This window comes from Bos taurus, chromosome 20, assembly GCF_002263795.3.
Source record: "Bos taurus isolate L1 Dominette 01449 registration number 42190680 breed Hereford chromosome 20, ARS-UCD2.0, whole genome shotgun sequence".
Classification (NCBI taxonomy): Eukaryota; Metazoa; Chordata; class Mammalia; order Artiodactyla; family Bovidae; genus Bos; species Bos taurus.
In genome coordinates, this window is record NC_037347.1 from 18695901 (window position 1) to 18716000 (window position 20100).

The 20100-nt window shown below is 40.4% G+C and overlaps 1 protein-coding gene across 1 annotated transcript in view; it reads left to right on the forward strand.

Annotated features, from left to right (window-relative positions):
• The first annotated feature begins 16470 nt into the window (after positions 1 to 16470).
• The window catches only part of PDE4D (phosphodiesterase 4D), a 1605399-nt gene continuing 1601769 nt past the window's right edge, over positions 16471 to 20100 (forward strand). Inside the window, exons 1-2 of the mRNA XM_059878811.1 lie at positions 16471 to 16676; positions 16763 to 16852. The gene's annotated coding sequence lies outside the window, so the exon portion shown is untranslated. The remainder of the gene's footprint in view (positions 16677 to 16762; positions 16853 to 20100) is intronic.

Here is a 20100-nt window from a genome sequence, read left to right on the forward strand (position 1 = left end):
ATTAGGGCTTCTGCTTAAAAGGACAAGAAGCTAAAGATATTTTTTTTCACACTTCTCCTCAGAATTTGCTAGCAAAAAAGAGGATAGAAACATGAATTTACCTTTAAAACTTGAAGACTTAAAGAGTAAACCCCAAAACATAAAATGTGAGAAGTGCTGCCAATGCAGTAAAAATCAAACATGGATGCAGAAAGACTCCCAGAGTGGGTGTTTGCGGATATAGATCTTAGACTAAGCTGGCAGGAAACTATTTTCTTAAGTAGATGGCACTCTGAAGGGCAGAACCAGTTATCCTTTCTTTGGAATCACAGGAAGAGCATCTACATATGAGGTGGGGTGGAGGCTGGATCTCTAGATCTTATTTCATCCCACAGAGCAATGGAGGAAGCAGAGCTGAATAAAAATAAAAAACATGTAGAAAATGCCATCTTCAGTCTGTCTCCTGACAATACAGGTTAGAGGAGAGCCTGAACTGTGTTCTTCTGTCTAGCTCCCAATATCTGTAGTCTGGAGAGAGGTAAAGGCTAAAAGAAGTCACACATACATCCTTGTCATAATGAGTTTCTCCCTAAACCACTGAAAATTCCTGCTAGCCTGGAATAGGTCATCTTCTCCCCAACAGGTATCATCTTTAAAGTCTGAGAAGAATGCACTTAATTTAGAGATGAGCAATAAAAAGTAACAAAAGCAGGCTCCATACAAGACAGTACAAGACAATAGAGGGAGGGGAAGGAGGATATATATGGCAGAAAAAAAAATCCTCACAATAACAAGTGACCACCAAAATGTTGGAAATTAGGACTAAATAAATGGCTAGAAACTAATAGAACTTAATGAATAACAAAGAGGCTCTAAGCAGAGCAATTGGGAGTTCAGGGGGAAAATACAGAGGTGCCACAGAAGGAGATGAAACAAGAACTTCATAGGGCTCAGGAAGGAAGCAGAAGAGAAAAATAAAGCCATATGGAAATTTAGGCATATTGAAATAAATACAGAGGAGAATAAACACTACTCATGTTAGTGAAGATGAGGTAGACAGGATTAAGAAAAGCAAGCAAAATAAACTAGAGATTAATCAAGTTAAAATGGATTAGAGAGACTATGAAAGATATGGAAGACAACAGAATTGCAATATATACCTTATTTGTATCCTCTAAGACTTAGCCTGGAGATACTATTCAGTACAATGCTTCGGAAAATAAAAGAAGACATGAGTCTACAAATGAAAAGGGCACACTGTACCCAGGAAAAGCTGGGTCAACACTCTTTGGTTGACCAAACAGTGGTCAACACTGACACACATCTAGGTAAATTTATGAATCCTCAAATAACAAGAAAAATTCTTCTGTCATTCAGGCAAAAATCAAACTATTATTAGGGGGGGTGGATCAAGCTGGTGTTATAATGAAGCAGATTACATAGGAAAATCAAAAGCAAGAGAAGGGAATCATAAACTCCGAGTAGCAAGTTTTGACCTACCATATGATGATAACAATAAGTGATCTAACTCATCTACTAAAAGAGGCTCTCAAATTTATAAGAAGTGTGAAGTCCAATTATTCTTAATCATACAATGATAATGATAAGATGTAATAATAAGATACACCTAAAATGGTGAAGCCCAGAGAGGTTGAATATAGAGACTTGGGATAAGACACTGCTACAGGCTGAACTGTGTGCTCCCCATCCAGCCCCCAGCTCACATATTGAAGCCCTACCCCGCTCTTGTGATTATACATTAGAGATGATGAAGGGGGTGATTAAGGTTAAATGAGGGCACAAGGTTGGACCCTGACCTGAGAGAACTGGTGCTCTTATAGGAAGAGGAAGAGACACCAGAGCTTTCTCTTTGCCTTATGAAGACACAGAGAGAAGGCAGCAGTATGTGAGTCAGGAAGAGAGCTCTCACCAGAACCTGACCATGCTGGCACCTTGATCTTGGACTTCCAGATTCCAGAACTGTGTGCACCCAGGTTATGGTATTTTGTTAGAGCAGCCAAGCTGACTAGGGAGCTGAGGGAGAGGGAGAAGGAAGAGGAGGAGAAAGCAATCATAACTGTATGGTTGTATTCAAAACAAAGAACATTATATAAAAATGGCACTTGATAATAATGAAGGATGTAACACGATGCAGTTTAACATGATGAATAAACTGTCATGGAAGAGACCCAAAGTACAGGAAACAGGAATAGAAATGCTTGAATAAGAGAAAACTTCAATTCTTATCTCTGATGATAAAACAGAAAGAGCATGTAAGGGTGTGGACTGCCTAATTGATAGTCATTATGATAACTCTTAGGTATACATCAGGTTGTATACTCTGAAAACATATACTTTCAAGTATCAATGCAGCAGTCACAAAAACTAGCTACATGATAAATCACAGAGAAAATGGCAATAAATTCTCCCAAATAGAGATAGATAATATTCTCTGATAAGAATTGTGAAAATTGTCATCAGAAATTGTAATAAAAATAGAAAAAAAAAAACTTTCCTTACCTCTTGAAAATTAAAGAATAATCATTAAATAATTCTTGAATCTGAAATTGCATAATATTTAGAAAACAACAAAAATTAAAACATAACATTGGAGACTATGAGGCCACTTGCTGAAGTAGTGCTTAGAGGAAAATCTGTAGCATTAAATACTTATAATTAAGAATTAAATTAAGTGAATTAGGTATCCAACATGGAAGAGAAATAATTGAGTGAAACATTAACAGATTAAAGAACTTAATGAATTTGAAGAATTTTTAAAATGGCAAAACTAAGTCTATGAATTGTTTGCTATGCTCATTTTTTTGAAATGATCTTTTATTATGGTAAAATATATATAACACAAATTTGCCATTTTAAAGTGTACACTTCAGTGGCACTAATTATATTTACAATGTGTATAATTTTAAAACTATTTTAAAACTTTTTCATCACCCTAAATAGAAACTCTGTGTCCATTAGGCAATAAATTCTCATTCTCCTCTCTCCAGCCCCTGGTAACTTCAAATTTACTTTTTGTTTGTATCAATTTATCAATTGTATCAATTTATGTATCAAAGATATTTTATGTAAGTGGAATCATACAATATCTGTCCATTTTTGTCGGACTTTTTTCACTGAGCATGTTTTCAAATTTCATCCATGTTGTAGCGTGTCTTAACTTCTTTCCTTTCTATGTATGAGTGATAATCCTTGTATTGCATATACCAAGTTTTATTTGTCATTCATCAGTTGGTGGACACTTGGATGGCTTCTACTTTCTGGCTATTGTGAAAAAGGTGCAACATTTATTTTTTAAAGGGAGAAAGCAGAAATAGATGAAAAAATAGAGAAATAATCACAGATAAATTAGATTACAGGAGATGTATTTGCTCAACCATATACAAATTAATTTAAAAACCTGGATAAAATATATAATTTCTAGAAACTTGGATAAAATATAGAAAATTCTAGAGAAGGTAGTTCCAAGACTGGCCACAGAAGAGTTTTAAAATCTAAAGAGATCGATTATACTCACAAAAATAGAAGGTTTTCAAAAGGCTGCTCCTCTCCTTGACTATCAGGCGCCAGTGTTTTCACAGGTGAGCTCCTTTTAACCTCAATCAGTCCACGGCTTTTTAAAACTCTCATAGAAAAAGAAGAAAAGCCTCTGGTTTCTTTTATAATTATGTTGGTGCCAAAGTCTATCATAAACCATCAACAATAAAATGAAAGAAAACCCCAGACTAGTGCCTTTTGTGACTAGCAATGCAAAAGTCTTCAACAAAATATTAGCCAACAGAAAAAGAAAAATAAAACATGAGCAGGTGAGGTTTATTTTAGGAAGGAAAGGATAGCTTAGTATTAGGAAACCTATTAATACAATTCATCATGCTAATATATTAAAATATAAGTGTTCACACCCTTGGTTGTTGAAAATGTTTGTTGTTAAACTCATGATTGAGTATAGAAAAATACCTCATGAAACAGAACTAAATTCCTACTGCCTTAACATATTTCTTTACCTCAAAAGTCAGCTTATTGTTTGGCAGAAACCAACAAAATTCTGCAAAGCAATTATCCTTCAATTAAAAAATAAATTTTTAGAAAAAGTCAGCTTATGCCTAATGGGTGAATGACAGATGCACAATGTCCATCACATTAGTGAGCATTAATCTTGGGGTACTAGCCACCTTCAGTGAGGTAAGAGAAGGAAATATGAGGTGTATAAAAAGGAAAAGAGGAGGTAAATAATTGTATTTGCAAATAATATGACTCTGTGCCTAGAAAACAAGGAAATTAATGGAAAGATCATGGCCACTGACAACCAACAAAAAGAGAATTGAGTAGCATGGCTTGATGAAAAAATTAATATAATTAATTAATATATTAATTAATTATTAATATATTATTTTATTATATATTATTTATTAATTATTATTTTATTAATTATTAATTATATATTAATTATTAATATATTAATTAATATAAACAGTGACAATTGGTGCTAAGATACAATAAAAGAAAGGATCACATGTCCAGAGAAATGATTCTGAAGTTTATCTAGAAAATTAAACACGCAAGACTAGCTAGGAAGAGTCCTGAATAGCAGAATCAGAATAGCAATGAGAAGCATAAAAGCTCTGATGAACACACATTATAAAGTTAAAATGATTATGGCATTCTGGTACTGTGCACAGATAACCACATCCATGGAACAGAAGTTTCATTTCCTTTTTGTGGATCACAATTTTAAAAGTTTGAAAACTACTTGTGTACATAGGTGATGTATAAATTTTCCACAAAATATATGTATACCGATGGCTGATTCAGATTGATGTATGGCAGAAACCATACAGAAATTATCGTACACTTAAAAATTAAAAGAAAATACATATAAGGATGTACTTGTATATGCATTGAAAAGCTTTGGATGTATGTTCAAGAAACTGCAACAGTACTTGAATGGCTGGAAGATAGTGGTGGGGAAGATATTTCACTCTGTGTTCTTTTATAACTTTTTTTTTCTTTTATAACTTTCGAATTTTGAACCATTTACACTATTAATCTCTTCACAAAAATAACCTATCATTCCCCCAAGTCCAAGGTAAAATAAATGAATAAGGTAAAATAAATACGGAGGGCGGGTATAGAATGATTTGCTTGGATGACTCCTATAAGGGCTTTGACGAGTTACTTGCCTGTGTCTGGAAACTTCCAAGACCTAAATTTCCCAAGAGAGACTTCGGAAAGCCATATAGGAGTGGATACATTAAAGTTAGGTTTTCATCATTTTCCAAGCTTTGCTCACTCTGGCCTTTCCTCTCTTTAGCCCCCAGTAGGAGGCCGGGGTGGCTTGGATATACAGCCTTAATCATTATCACCATCAGCTTCGCTCAGCTCATGGCTGATAAACGCCAGCAGCTGTCTGATTACTTGCAACGCATGTGAGAGCCGGGTGCTTGGAAACGGCGTGCGTAGGTGCATGCGTGCTCAGTCCAGTCTGATTCTTTGCGACCCCAAGGACTGCAGCCCGCCAGGCTCCTCTGTCCATGGGATTTCCCAGGCAAGAATACTGGAATGGGTTGCCATTTCCTCCTCCAGGGGATCTTCCCCACATAAGAATCGAACTGGAGTCTCCTGCGTTGGCCAGCGCAGCTTTCAGCAAAGCCCCCCACCCAAGTTCCTCTTCGTGGTAGATTTTTGCTCCACTTCCTCTAGAGAAACTCTGGAGCCCACCACACACCAGCCAGTTTCCCACGTCTTCAAGAGAAAAAGGCCGTCCTCTTTTCTTCTGAGAAAACACTACAATTTAATGGTCAGCATGAAGAATGTCCTGAGTGTATTTAACTTCGGTTTCAGAGCACAACTCAAACATGGATGTGTTTATATAACCCTTTAAGAGTATTCCCATCAGCAGTCTCTGGTAAGCAGTAGGGGCGTGGCTAAGCGGAATAAATTCCAGTCGGGACGCTCCTTTTTGATCCTGTCCCTTTGGGGAGAAGGCTCTGAGAGTGCCGGGTGGCGGCTGAGTCTTGAAAACCAAGGTCATCATCAAACATTTGCTGAAGCTTTAACAAGGGCACAGATCTGTCCTAGGTCAATATGTACAGAGCTGTACTGGCAAGGAAAGGGGTTCTGATATGAACAGTCTGGAAAATGCCCAACCACCAGTCACTTGAATTGAAAATCTAGACTGAGGAGAACTCAGGATGTCTTCAAGTCGTCAGAATGAGAGGTCATCTCTAAAGAAAGCAGGACAAAACCTTTGCTTTTAACTTGGGGATCACCCAAGAGTCCAGGCTCCTACATGCTCAGTGTGTAACTCTGTCTAAAAAAATTGAAAGCGGAGTTTGTTTTTCTAGCTACTGAGCCTTTGTTATAACAAACTGAGAAAAAAAAATTTCAACTCCATTCCTAAAATGGGGGAAGCACCAATTATAAGTAGAAAAACTTCCTCAAATGACAAACACTACAACTGGATTTTACCTTTAAATCTGTTTTGATATTTCATTATAGGTTCTGGCAGCAAAAGATGTGGAGATAAGGAATCTGACAATGTGAATTTATTGTGTGCTGCATACAGCAGCAAGGATGTTTTTCCTAAAAAATCCTTTTGCTGAAGTCCCAGTCTTGCTCAGATCTAAGTAGCTGGCCACATCATTTGATTTCCTACAGCAAGTTATTCTAAGCCCTTGCTCTCATTTCTGTTTGCTCTCTTCCCTTGTTTCTCCCTCTGCATCAGTAGGATTCCTGTTTCTTTTTTTCACCAACTAGCTGTATGGCTGAGAGCCAGCCAGTAGAGTCTTATGGTCCTTTGTCCTGGCCTTGTATGAGGCATCTGAGTCGGGGTGAAGGTGTCCTATGACTTGGGAAAATAAAGCAGCAAATAGCTTCACATTGAGAGCAACCTGCATGGGGCTCTGTTTACCCATTACTTAGGGAGGAAGCTCGTGGTGAGCAAGCAGATTCAGAGCTATCATTGTTGCCACATGATTCAAGGGAGAAATATGCAGCTTTCAAGATCAAAGTTTTGTTTTTTTTTTTCCCCCAAGGTTACCATTGCAACCATCTTTTTTCCCTCTTGATACCAAATTAAAAATTTTCAAATAAACTAGAGGAAGGCATACAGTTTTTGTGGTTATCCAAAAGCTGCTTTTTTTTTTTTTTTTGAGTGACTTAAGAATATTTAAGTCACTTTCCAGCTCTGAAAATCATGTGACCATGAATATATGCCCTTCCTCAGCTCAAGAAGACACTTAGAGCAAACTTACGTGCTTTCCAGGCTGTACTTCCTCCCCTCTACAGCCATCTGAAATTTTCCACTTTGACATTCTGACAGTCCCTGGACCTCCTGGCTTCCCTGCCTGAGGTGAATCATTCCATCTGGACTGGACCACTGCAGGCAGCCTGCGAGTCTCCTTATCTTTAAGGTGTGGGGCAGAATTTGGATGAGAGAACCTCCTCTGGTAGCAGTAGTGATAGTAAACACAAAACTAACCATTTATGACAATAATAGCAGCTAGCATTTGTTGGGCTCGTTTTATGTACTAAGTATTCTACGTACATTATCTTATGCTTTACAGCAAACTACGAAGTAGGTGTTAATACTAACCCAGTTTTTGGAAGAGGAAACTGAAGCATTGAGAAGGCTATAAAACTTGTTTAAGATGGTGACTGGCCGAGCCAGGCTGCAAACTGAGGTTGTTTGACTTTCACAACCCATGCTTTTACTTCCTTTATAAATATTTACTTGTGTGTATTCACATTGCTTTTTTTAAAAATTGAAGTATAATTGTTTTACAGTGTTGCTAGTTTCTGCCGTACAGCAAAGTGAATCAGCTATACGTATACATATATCCACTCTTTTTTGGATTTCCTTCCTGTTTAGGTCACCGCAGAGCACTGAATAGAGCCCCCTGTGCTACACAGTTGGTTCTCAGATCATGTGGTTTTATCTGCATATGCACCATCTTTCTCATGAGACTCCTGCAAGGCAGCTTGCATCTTCCTTCATTCTTTCATGCCTCATCAGAATGCTGTAACAATAAGTGAGCAAATAATTTCTTACTGGCATTCTTCTTAGGGGAAAAGAATTCTCAAGTAAACTATTACTGAGTTGATTACCTGAATTAGAATGAATTTTCCCCAGTAGCAGGGTACATTCCACAGGCCTTCAGGTAACATTGAAGGTTCTGAAGGTTTTAAGTCATTCCTCTCTGTCGTTTCTTGACCCTACTTCTGAGTGCTTGAGTTGCCTGGTAGGGCTTCTGAATATGAGAGAGATACACTGCTCACTTAGAAAACAGGTTAATGACTAATAAAGATTTTAGAGTCACTTCCAACTTGATAAGATCAGTATCCTAGAACTGAATTATTTTGGAACATTAAATTTGTTTCACTGGCCTTTCATTGGCCTTTAGCCTCCTGCCTAATTCCAATGGAGGCAACAGTGAATTCTCCATAAATAGTGGCTTTTCATGTCTTGTTACTTAATTATGGGCCTTATGAAGAGCCAAGAATTTGTTAAGTGAATCACTGTGCTGTATCCCCCAAAGCTGCTGGGACAGTGTTTTACCTGAGCATCTCTAAAACTTTTTATGTGATTAAGTGATCAAGTGTATCTTGATGATGAGACAGTTGATGATTCTGGAGTGTTTATTTTAGACATCTTAAAAATTACATTTTCCAGTGTTCAGTTCAGTTGCTCAGTTGTGTCTGAGTCTTTGCGACCCCATGAACCGCAGCATGCCAGGCCTCTCTGTCCATCACCAGCTCCCGGAGTCCACCCAAACCCATGTCCATTGAGTCGGTGATGCCATCCAACCATCTCATCCTCTGTCTTCCCCTTCTCCTCCTGCCCTCAATCTTTCCCAGCATCAGGGTCTTTTCCAATGAGTCAGTTCTTTGCATCAGGTGGCCAACGTATTGGAATTTCAGTTTCAGCATCAGTTCTTCCAATGAACATTCAGGACTGATTTCCTTTAGGATTGACTGGTTTGATCTCCTTGCTGTCCAAGTGACTCTCAAGAGTCTTCTCCAACACCACAGTTCAAAAGCATCAATTCTTTGGTGCTCAGCTTTATTGTCCAACTCTCACATCCATACATGACCACTGGAAAAACCATAGCATTTTCCAGTGTCGCTCAGTTATTAAATAATTGGGTTGTATTCAGAGGAAAATAGGAAGATTCTTAATAGTGTAAATTTCTCTGAGATATTAAAAATAAAAGAATGCCAGCAGCTACTCACTCCTTTTTTAAATCGAGGGGCCACAGGGCATTTTGTTTCTTACTAGCCACGTGGGTCAAGAAGCAGCTCTGACGCCTATTTATTCTTCACCTCTCATCTCATTCAGAAAAAAAATGTGACAATTTCTGGTTTTAGTTCTTTTCAATCATGTATCATTTTTCAAAGATGGCTTTTTGCCTGTCATCTTAGAAGAAAGTGTGCAAGGGGAGGAGAGGACAACATAAATGTAGGAATCGCCTGGGATTACTTCCTCCCCCTTGCCCCGTTCACTGCTTCACCATGCATTCCTTTTCTACTGTCCTCACTTTCTGTTTATAGGCAAGTAAATATGTGAGCTCTGGGATCATGCTCTCTAGGTTTGAATTCATCGTGTGACATTGTAGCCTACGTTAGAAGGTTGACATGAGAATTCACATAAAGTGCCTTTGGGTAGTGTAAGCTCCTAGCAAGTGGTCCCTAGATATTAGTTATGATCATTCTTTCCCTTTGAGGTTCTGGTTTCTTGGCCTACTATCTCTGCCCCTTCCACTGTATTTTACATAAGGTAGTCAGATTCATCTTCAAACCATGCCATTTTGATCTTATTTTCAGCTGGTGAAGAATAAAGGAAACTTCCAGTGGTTTAACCATGGCTATGAAATAAAATTCAAATTTCTCATTATGGTATTCAAGGTCTTCTCTAATCTCACCTCAGTCCTTGGCTTTGACTGACACCTCATTCTTTTAGGATGCTTCAAGGTATAGCCCCTGACAAGCACGCTGGTGATTCTGATAAAGGTCGTCTACGGAATGTTTTGAAAAATGTTACTTTAGAGTCTACTGTATGCAATGCATGGTTTTATGTAGAGGTCTTATATCTCTAGATTTTAGTTGCCTCAAGGGCAACAATTTAGTCTTTGGGTCTGTGAAGAAAAAGAATGAACATAACAGGCCTGAGATTGCTACTCTTCAGTTCAGTTCAGTTGCTCAGTCATGTCCAGCTCTTTGCAACCCCATGAATCGCAGCACACCAGGCCTCCCTGTCCATCACCAACTCCCGGAGTTCACTCAGACTCACGTCCATCGAGTCAGTGATGCCATCCAGCCATCTCATCCTCTGTTGTCCCCTTCTTCTCCTGCCCTCAATCCCTCCCAGCATCAGAGTATTTTCCAATGAGTCAACTCTTCGCATGAGGTGGCCAAAGTACTGGAGTTTCAGCTTTAGCATCATTCCTTCCAAAGAAATCCCAGGGCTACTCTTAGAAAGTTCTATTTGTGAGGTTAGTGTCTAGGCATTTGGTTTTCAAAGTGCTTAGTTAACTGGTGCAGTTCATTGTGCCTAGAGTTTTGTGCTAACAGTACAATTTATTTTAGAATTCCTGCTTCCCTTCTGTGAGTTTGGAATTTTTTCGTGTGCTAGGCAAGGAGCACCTGCATGACCAGCCCCCTGTAGAAACCTTAGGCACCAAGTCTCTAAGGAGCTTCCCTGGGCTGGATCACTGCACTGTATTGCAGGGTTTTCATTGCTGTGTTACATGTTCTCTCATAGAAGGGAGAGAGCATAAGGAAGTCTACACCTGGAATCCTTCAGGTTCTCCACATGATTTTTCCCTTATGATCTGGCCGGGATCAGGTTTCTTACTATACTGTAAGAAATCTTAGATGTTGAGTACAACTAGGGGCTGAATTCTTTCAGTTCTTCAAGTCAATGTTGAGATATAGGGGTGGTCTTGGGTACCCCTGACACAGTATCCTTTCTAAAACAATTTTTATAGCAAGTGCTCTATAAATCTACTGTGATTGCCACAAGTCTCCCAAGCATTGTAGATGTTTACAAATTTTAACAGTTTCTTCTTTGGTACTATTTTCTATTTATTTTGGCTTTAAAAAATTGTATCATTATATAATCAGATCAATATTTTTAGTATATGATAGTTATGAGGCATCCTTTTCACTTTTCACTGCTTATAAAGAATGGTTCTGAATTATGATTTTCCCAGGGTATATGCCCGGGAGTGGGATTGCTGGGTCATATGATAGTTCTATTTTTAGTTTTATTTTTTTAAGGAACCTCCATACTGTTCTCCATAGTGGCTTTATCAATTTACATTCCCACCAACAGTGCAGGAGGGTTCCTTTTGTCCATACCCTCTCCAGCATTTATTGTTTGTAGATTTTAAAAAACCTTTTATTTTGATTGGAGTATAGCCGATTAACAAACAATGTTGTGATAGTTTCAGGTGAAGAGTGAGGGGATTTGTAGATTTTTTGATGATGGCCATTCTGACCAGTGTGAGGTGATACCTCCTTATAGTTTTGAAGGGGGGAGGGTGGGATTGAGAGCCAAGAAGGAAGGGATATATGAGCACATGTAGCTAATGCACTTTGTTGTACAACATTGTAAAGCAACTATACCCAATTTAAAAAAGGAATGTGTGTGTGTGTGGTGACTCAGATACGAGTCGCTCAATCATATCTGATGCTTTGTGACCCTATGGACTGTAGCCTGCCAGGCTCCTCTGTCCATGGAATTCTCTAGGCAAAAATACTGGAGTGGGTTTCCATTTCTGTCCCCAGAAGATCTTCCCAACGCAGGTGTCAAACCTGGGTCTCCTGCGTTGGAGGCAGATTCTTTATTGTCTGAGCCACCAGGGAAGCCCTTAAAAAAAGAGTAGTTCTGGTTTTGTTTATTTGTTACCTTTCCTTCTCTAGATTTCAAGCAAGATTTGATATTGCTGGACCAGTTCTTTCGGGCTCTTCTGATGCAGAATCAAGGGAAAATGTAGAGGGAGAGAAGGGGTGAGTTTTGAGGACTGGATCTGGGAGAAGAGTCTTGGTAGGAGGATCTGAAGGAAAAAGGTAAATGAAAGAGCTTGTGTGATGTGAGGCAACCGTGTGAGAAAGGAAGTTTTATGGGTTGTTGCTGGGGACTGAATCCCTTTACCAGGATTTGAGAAATTAAAAAAGAGAATTTATTGTTTTGAAATGACTTCTTGGTTGCTGAGTTGTTTTTCATTGAATAATGACCCATCCTAAGACCAAATCACATTCATAGTTCAAATCTTAAGTTTTGCATTGATTTTACTTTAGGATAAGAACCATACCATTTTTAGTTTTGAATTCAGCATGTGTTAATCCTTAAAAAAAAATTTGATATTGGCTGATTGCTTCATACACAAGCATTTGTTAAATGCCTTTGGCTTGCCAGGCGTGAGATATAGGGGATACATAGAGGAGCAAAAAAGGACACCTTTCCTACGCCAGAGAGGGAAAGTTGCCTGTACTCCTCATTTCCATTCCCGGGCAGTAAATACTAGTGGCAGAATGTGGGCTCCCCTTTTCTTTGCTGCACCCCATAGCATGTGGGATCTTAGTTCTCCAACCAGAGATCAAACCTGCACTTCCTGCATTGGAAGTGCAGAGTCTTAACCACTGGACCACCAGGGAAGTCCCCAAAAGCATCTCCTTTGCCCACCATGGCGTTGTTCCTGACTAGGCGCCACGATGTACAAGGAAAAGAAAATCCGGTCTTTACCTCTAGGTACCCACTAGAGAGTTTGGAAAAAAGGTCCATGGTACTTGTGATTGGGGAAGTAAGTCTCCAAGAGAAGGGCAGCCTGCTGTCTTTCTGAAATCTCTACAAGGTGCCTTTGCAGTCGAATTTCCTAAGGTCTAACTTTTTAGCCCAGAAATTTGACTGGTTGTGAGAGGGGCCTGTTTCCTAGGTGAGGACTCATATCAATCAGCTAATGAGACTGATGTGCCAACGAGAGTGACATACTAACTTGCAACAAAAAAGACCACAGTCCCAGAAATCAAAATACTCATCAGGCTGACCACCATGTTCTATTCCAACAGACAGAACTTATGGCAAACCAGTCAGTAACCAGGATGGATGAGCACAGAACTGAAGCTTGAGGAGTCCCTTATATGACTTGTGTAATTTGTGCTGAGCTAAAGTGGGAATTCACCTCTATAGAGTAACAGCTTTGGTCAGGAGATTTTAAAATCTTCTAATTAAGACTCCTTTTGAGCTGAAGAGAGCTTGGGCAACACTTTCTGCATTTGCGTCTATGGCCTCATTTTCCTACAATTATGTGAATGGCAACCAGACTTTGTGTTGAGTCATCTTTTAAAAAAAAAAAAAGATATGTGTGTTTTCAATTGTATTTTAAGGCAACTTCTGCTTGTTTGGGAGCCACTGAGTGACTCTAAGTTGACAAAGCATATGTCTATTCTGATGAGTAATTTTTAAATAATTTAAATCATGAAGCTTAGAGGGTGATCTAATTCCCAGTTTTGAGGTTTGGCAGAGGAGGGCCTCTCACAGCAGGCTTCATGCCTGTATTGGTGGAGGAACCAGGATACACGTTTCTGAATTTTATGACCTTGGATTTCAGTGGTTTATTTATGTAAATAGTGGAGCTGGTGAAGCAATTATAATTCATTTCCTCATTGTCTGATTACCAATTTCAGCTGTTAGTTTTTTACCTTTCTTTAGTTGCTGCTTACTTGATTTCCCCAGAATTAATTAGCATGAATAATTTTCACAAATATGTTGGCTCTTACTAACATTGTAGCACTATCTACTAGTAAAACAGGCCATCCAATGGTTAGAATCATAAATTCATAGACTGCCTATGAGTTTGCATTGTATACTTACCAACACCTCACAGAATAAGTGACTTCCCCAAGGTCACACACCTAGTTAGTGGTAGAAATGGCATAATTTTGCAATTCCTGTGATTTTTCATGTATCTTACTATTTTATTTGTATTATGTATCAGTCTCTCTGATGGAAAATATGTGTTTATTGAGTGCAGGTCTTTGTGTACTTTTGTACCCTGAGTGCCTGGCATATTGCCTAGGGATGAAAAAAGACTTGTATAAAGGATTAAATAAGAAAAAACTTAGGCTTTTTCTTGGGTCCTCATGAGGTTTTTCCCACTACCTCACATACAAAAAATTAAAGAGTGTATTCATTATTTATTCAGCATGTGTTATGCTCAAGGCAATCTGGTAGGTGCTGTATTGAACAAAGATGATAAAGACACAATCCTGTTCTAAAGAAACAGAGATTGTAAGATTAAACCTACTCATGACTGGAATGCAAGGTAGAATTAATGTGCCCTAAAGGAGATACAACTGCATGACTAAAGCAAGTCAGAGAACAGAGCTGTTGTGGGAAAAGGAGAGAAGACTTCACGGAGGAGGTGACTTGATCTGAATCTTGGAGGAGCATCTCAATTTCAGAGATAAAAATGAGCCAGTAGGTTGGGAGAACAAGGGAAACATAGGAATAGGAAAGTGACTTGGTTTTGAAGCACTGTAAGAAGTCTCTCTTAGGTGTGAGGTGTGAGGGGTGGTGTGTGGATGTGCAGGGGAGTGGGGCAAAGCAAAGACAGGAAGTTGGCTAAGTTCCCAAACAGCTTTACCTGTTCAGGCTCAGGGATGTGCACTTGCCCCATTAACCTCTGTGGTTTTCAAATATGGGAGTGACGACCACATAGGTTGACAACCCACGTAGGTTGTTTGGCAGCAGGAGGTGGGCTGCTCTGGAGGGGCAGGAGAATGAGGCAGTTTGGGAGGTAACTGATATAGCTCAGGAAGGAGTAAGTGAACCATGGGGATGGCAGCAGAGACAAAAAGGAAGGAGTAGCGTGTCAGCCTACATGAACAACACGCCATGGGAAATGCAAGAGGAGGAAGAACCAAAGATGGAGATGCCATTAACAGTGTACATTTCATACTTATCACAGCTTATTAAAATTTTCTGCATGAACACTGATCTTCTTGTTAGTCTGTGAGTTCCTGGAGGACAGGGCCCATGGGATCTGCATCTACCAAAATGAATACAGTAGATGCTTGGTAAGTGTTTGTTGGATAAACAACTGGGACTTAGGAGATTTGACTTGGTAATGGCAGCTGCAGTGTTGATGGAAATAACATGATTGTTTCAGGACGTTCTGGAATTGGGGGATGTCTGTTTTTCAGATGCAATTTCTAGAATTAGATGATAGAAAGAAGTGGGAAACAAGCTGATATATAAGTGAGGACAAGATAAAAAGAGGAAAGAGATGGTATACTTGAGTATAGAGAAGATATAGTAACTGCTTCTTTCAAGATGTCAGGTGAGATTGGAGAGAGAATGCAGCACACACTCCATGGGGGTACAGGGCAGACGGGGAGGACTGGGGTGGGCATGTGGGCTGTGGCAGTCGGTACGTGCTACAGGGGGTGGGGGATCCTGGAATTGAGTGTGCAGGCTCTGGAATCAGACTGCTTGACTGCAAATGCGGGCTCCTCTACTGATTCATTATGTGGTTTCAGTGACCTCACTTTCTCTTACCTCAATTTCCTCTTCTTCAAATGAGGATGATAAAAATACGTGCATAAACACATGTGCGGCACTCAGAACAGAGCCCAGGATGTAGCAAGCACTCCATAAGCATTAGCTACTCTTCTTATTGGAGCCCACTGTGACTGCTTTGTATGCATTATCCCTCTTAGTCCCTTAATAACTATGTAGGTGGCTGTAATCATTTTCATTCCACAAATGAGGAAAGCGAAGTGCAGAGAAGTTTCATAATTTGCTCACATTCACACAGCCATGTCATAGTAAAGCTCATCTAAGACAGATTCTTCCTCAATCCGTCAGACACCCAGGCTGGGGCACTTTCTGCTAAAACACACTGAGCTAGCGAGCTCTGTTAAGACCACTTGTGAGTACTTTAGGTTTGATCAGGAGGTACTGGGGGCCTATGGCAGACCTTGGGGCTGGGGAATAATGTGAGCAGTTCCCAGGCCCCAAGGTCTGCCACAGCCCCCTAATACCTCCTGATCAAATCTAAAGTACTCACAAGCGGTCTCAGCAGAGCTCTCTAGGTTAGTGCGTCTGCTGGAAAGATTCATCTGGCAGTCTTGTAAAAGAGAGAAGGCAGGAAGATTGAGGTGCTAAGGATTCAGACCAGAGATGGCTGAGAAAATGACAGGATGTGGCAAACCAGAGTCGAGCCGTGATGGCAGAACCAGTTGAATTTGTGTCTGACATACATGAGATGGACCTGATGGTATAGGATGGAAATTGACAAAAGGGGTAGGTGTGGGGGTGGAGCTTGGAGTTTCAACTTGCAAGTTTCAAACATGGGACTCTAAGACAATATTAGTACCATGTACCATGATGAGGAAGTTGGGAGGAGAGCCACTTGAGTCACTGCCTCCTTCAGAAGTGGCTACAGAGAAGTGACTGTAGAAGAAAATAGTGTCTGAGCGTCAGAGTGGGACACTTCATTACTTTTAGTGGCAGTTTGGCTCTGATGGGAACACCCTTGCTAGCCTCTACTTCACTGTCAATGCAGCTCTGCCTCCCTCCTCCTTTTAGGAAGAAAGCTGATGTGTTGTTCCTTTTTTCCCTGGAGTAGGATGTTTTCTGTACACAATTGGCACGTGACCTCCTTTGAAAAAGACAGGTAGTTCTTATCCATAGCAAATACAGTGATTTACATTTGAGGAGTTAGGAAAATCAGTTCTGTTGACTTCCTGTTTTCTATTTCAGGCCTCTGAGCAGAACTTCCCTTTTGAATAGGGCCCAGAAGAAAACACAAAGCTGGAATTTTCTCCCAAAGGTGAACTCACGAAGGGATAAGTAAGTTCATGGTGTGAGGTGTTTGCCTCCCCGCGCTCTCGAAGTTTGTCCTTCAGTTGCTCTTTGAGGAATGTTTCTGCTCTTTTCCTGCAGGTTAGTCCCAAACCTTTAGTGCACCCGGGCGTCCGGGTAGGGGGTCAAAATGTGCTGCTCAGACCGAGCTCGTGACCAGATTTGGAGATTACAGTAGCTTCTTCCTTTGACAGTTCCTGAGAGTATTACAGTTTGTATTATCTTGTTCAGGCTTCCTGTCTGAACACTTCATTTTGCTTGCTGGTGGGAAGCTGAACTTTTCAGTTTTTCTTCCCCTCCTCTCTCTTCTTTTCCTCTTTCTCTGTTCATAATTCAAAATTATGTTCACTTTATCATCTTATTGCTTCCTTCATAGCACCCTCTGAGGTGGCTATTACAATCCCCATTTTATAGAAGGTGAGACTGAGGTTGCAGTGAATTGTACTGTCTTTGCCAAAGTCGTTCAGTTAATAACAATTCTGAGCCTGAATCCTCAATCTTTTGTCTTCAGGTATCTCCTGATATTTTTCCCCCCAAACCACATTGCTTTTCTGGTAGTGCCTATGGCCTTTAGGTGGAGAAAGAAATGGCAACCCATTCCGGTGTTCTTGCCTGGAGAATCCCAGGGACGGGGGAGCCTGGTGGGCTGCTCTCTATGGGATCACACAGAGTCGACACAACTGAAGTGACTTAGTAGCAGTAGCAGTAGCATGGCCTTTAGGATGCTGATGGAAAGGAGAGTAAATGGTGGCTGTGAACCCTGATGAGTAAAACAGAAAATGTTAACTAAGGATATGGCTGTGCAATTCTTCAAGCACATAGGACTTCAGGTCTCTTTTTGTGTTACAGACTTTAGAATGATGTGACCAAGGGAGTTATTTCCTGCGTGCAAGGGGCATAACTAAAAGAGTCGGGCGCAGGTGTAGTGCTGGTTCACATGTACTCAGGTGATGAGAGTTCTGCTGGTTGTTGGGCTGAGGATGGTATTTAACATAAGAAGATACTTTGATTTTCCCTGTTCCCTAAATCTTGGCAAGGCAGATGAGTAGGAGGGGAATCAGTTGTTAAGTTGAGGTTGATGGTGAGTATTTGGACTTTAACAGTGCTTCAGTTCTGGATGCAGAAAAAAGGGATCGGAAATTGTGGCTGCTTAGAAGCTGGTAAGGTTGCTCTGGCTTCTTAGGAAGGCATGAGAATTAGGACAGAGAGCAAGGCCTGTGGAAGCCTTGGCTGCCCATCTTGCCTGGCACGTCTGTGGAATAACCCTGCTATGCCAGGGCTCTGGGAATGTTCCTTTGATTTCAGAGGTGTCCTCAGGGCGAGTCACATGACCAGGTTGTCCTGATAGATAGTAAACTCCAAGGGACCTTAGCACCAGGGCTGGCAGATGTCCTCCTGATACGGACTGTGAGCAGTAGCCAAGGCAGGCAGTGCCCTCTCTTCCTGAATCCAGCCCCTCCCCCCTCAGCCCCAGAGCAGAAGTGCCTGTGAGGGCAGTGGTCTGGGCGCTGGCTTGGGGCCACTGCCCACAAGGCTGTGAGATCCTGACCATTCTCCTTCTGGACTGTCACATAGCAGGGAGTGAAAGAGGGCAACCAAATATCGTGGCGAGGAGGGACTGGCAAATGTGGACCCAGCTAGCAGAAATCTCACCGGCGCAAGAGATGCTGAGAGAGGAGGATTTGGGAAGGAAGCTCAGAAGCCTCAGTCCCTGAAAGCACACTCAGGCTTGATATGGTCCAGGTGTGGGGTTAGTATTCCCTGCAACTGACTGACAGAAATGGGGTGGGATGACACACAGAGGGGGCCTGGGGGTAGAAGATAAACGAGAACACAGTTTTGCAATTGACCAGAGGCTGTCTGGTCGCAGGCCACAGGCCTCTGGAGAGAGCTCCTCTCTCTGTGCATTATAGAAAAGCAACCATGCCATCTGCTCTTAAAAAGTCCAGGACAGAATTTCTGTAAACTGGATTCTATTTTGAAGGCATGAAGGAATATGACCACTGAAAAGAACCTCATGGGTTCAAAAAGCAGAGAATCATTTTAAGGAGTAGATACTCAACACCTTTTTTTTTTTTTTTTTTACTTCTTCAGGATTTGAAGGATGGGTTTTATTTCAACAGAGAATTAGAGTAGAAGAACAGTCATGAACAATGCAGTAATACGGAAAATTAAACAGTAAACAAAGTAAAGATCATGAATCAGCTAGAAGCCAAGTTTTGCCTTGAGTATATAAAGTGTGTTGAGGTTATTAACTGCTTGGTTTTGAGTCCCAGAATGTTCATGCCTTTGCTCAAAGTAAGAGTCAGCATTTTGCCCAGGGATGCAAAAGTTTTTCTCGTACCTATGTGGAACGCAAAGCTCTTAACTGTAGTAATTAACTTGGGCTTCCCAGGTGATGCTAGTGGTAAAGAACCTGGCTGCCAATGCAGAAGACATAAGAGACATGGATTCAATCCCTGGGTTGGGAAGATACCCTGGGGGAAGGAATGAACACCTTATTTGTCGGCTACCTTTGAAAGTTGGGAGAAACCATTTCATTAAACAATTTAAACAACATGCAAAAGTTACTTTCATTGAGAAACTGTGATTTTTTCAGGAAAAGCCTTCTCCAACAGCACTTTTCGAGATAGTTACAGAAGGACAATCCTTGCCAACAGAGACACTCGGCCTCTAAGTCTGGCTTTTGGAAAATGAGTATGTATTACTTTATTTTTTTTCTAAACAGGACACTGTGAGCTCTGTCATGTACACTATGAAAATAATTGGTGTTAGTACACTTCGTGCCAGAGTTCATGCTTGTTGAAAGGTGATTGGATTCAAACCAGCAGATTTAAAGGTCAACCGGTTGTTCTTAAACAGTGCAGAACTTTAACTCTTTCATTGTCATAGATTTTAACCAAATGGCCATTTTAGGAAGGAGAGACTGCATACTGTGTTTGAACTTTCTGACCTTTTTGTTCTTAAATTTTTTAAAGTTTCTTGAGGATGCAAATAGTCTGAGAAAGGCCTTCTTAGCTGGCATTTGGAAATGGGTGGGAGGAGAGACTTGGTTCTTTTTAAACTACTAAATTTAGATCAGAACTCTAATGGGAGAGTGGACATCACATAAGCAAATGTCTAAATGTCAGGCTGAAAGGTTTCTCTTTTTTAGTAAGTTTTTCAAATTTGTTGGTAAGACTTAGTAATAGACCTCTCTTTCTAATCTTCCCATCTTTGAGTGATTCTTTTTTTTT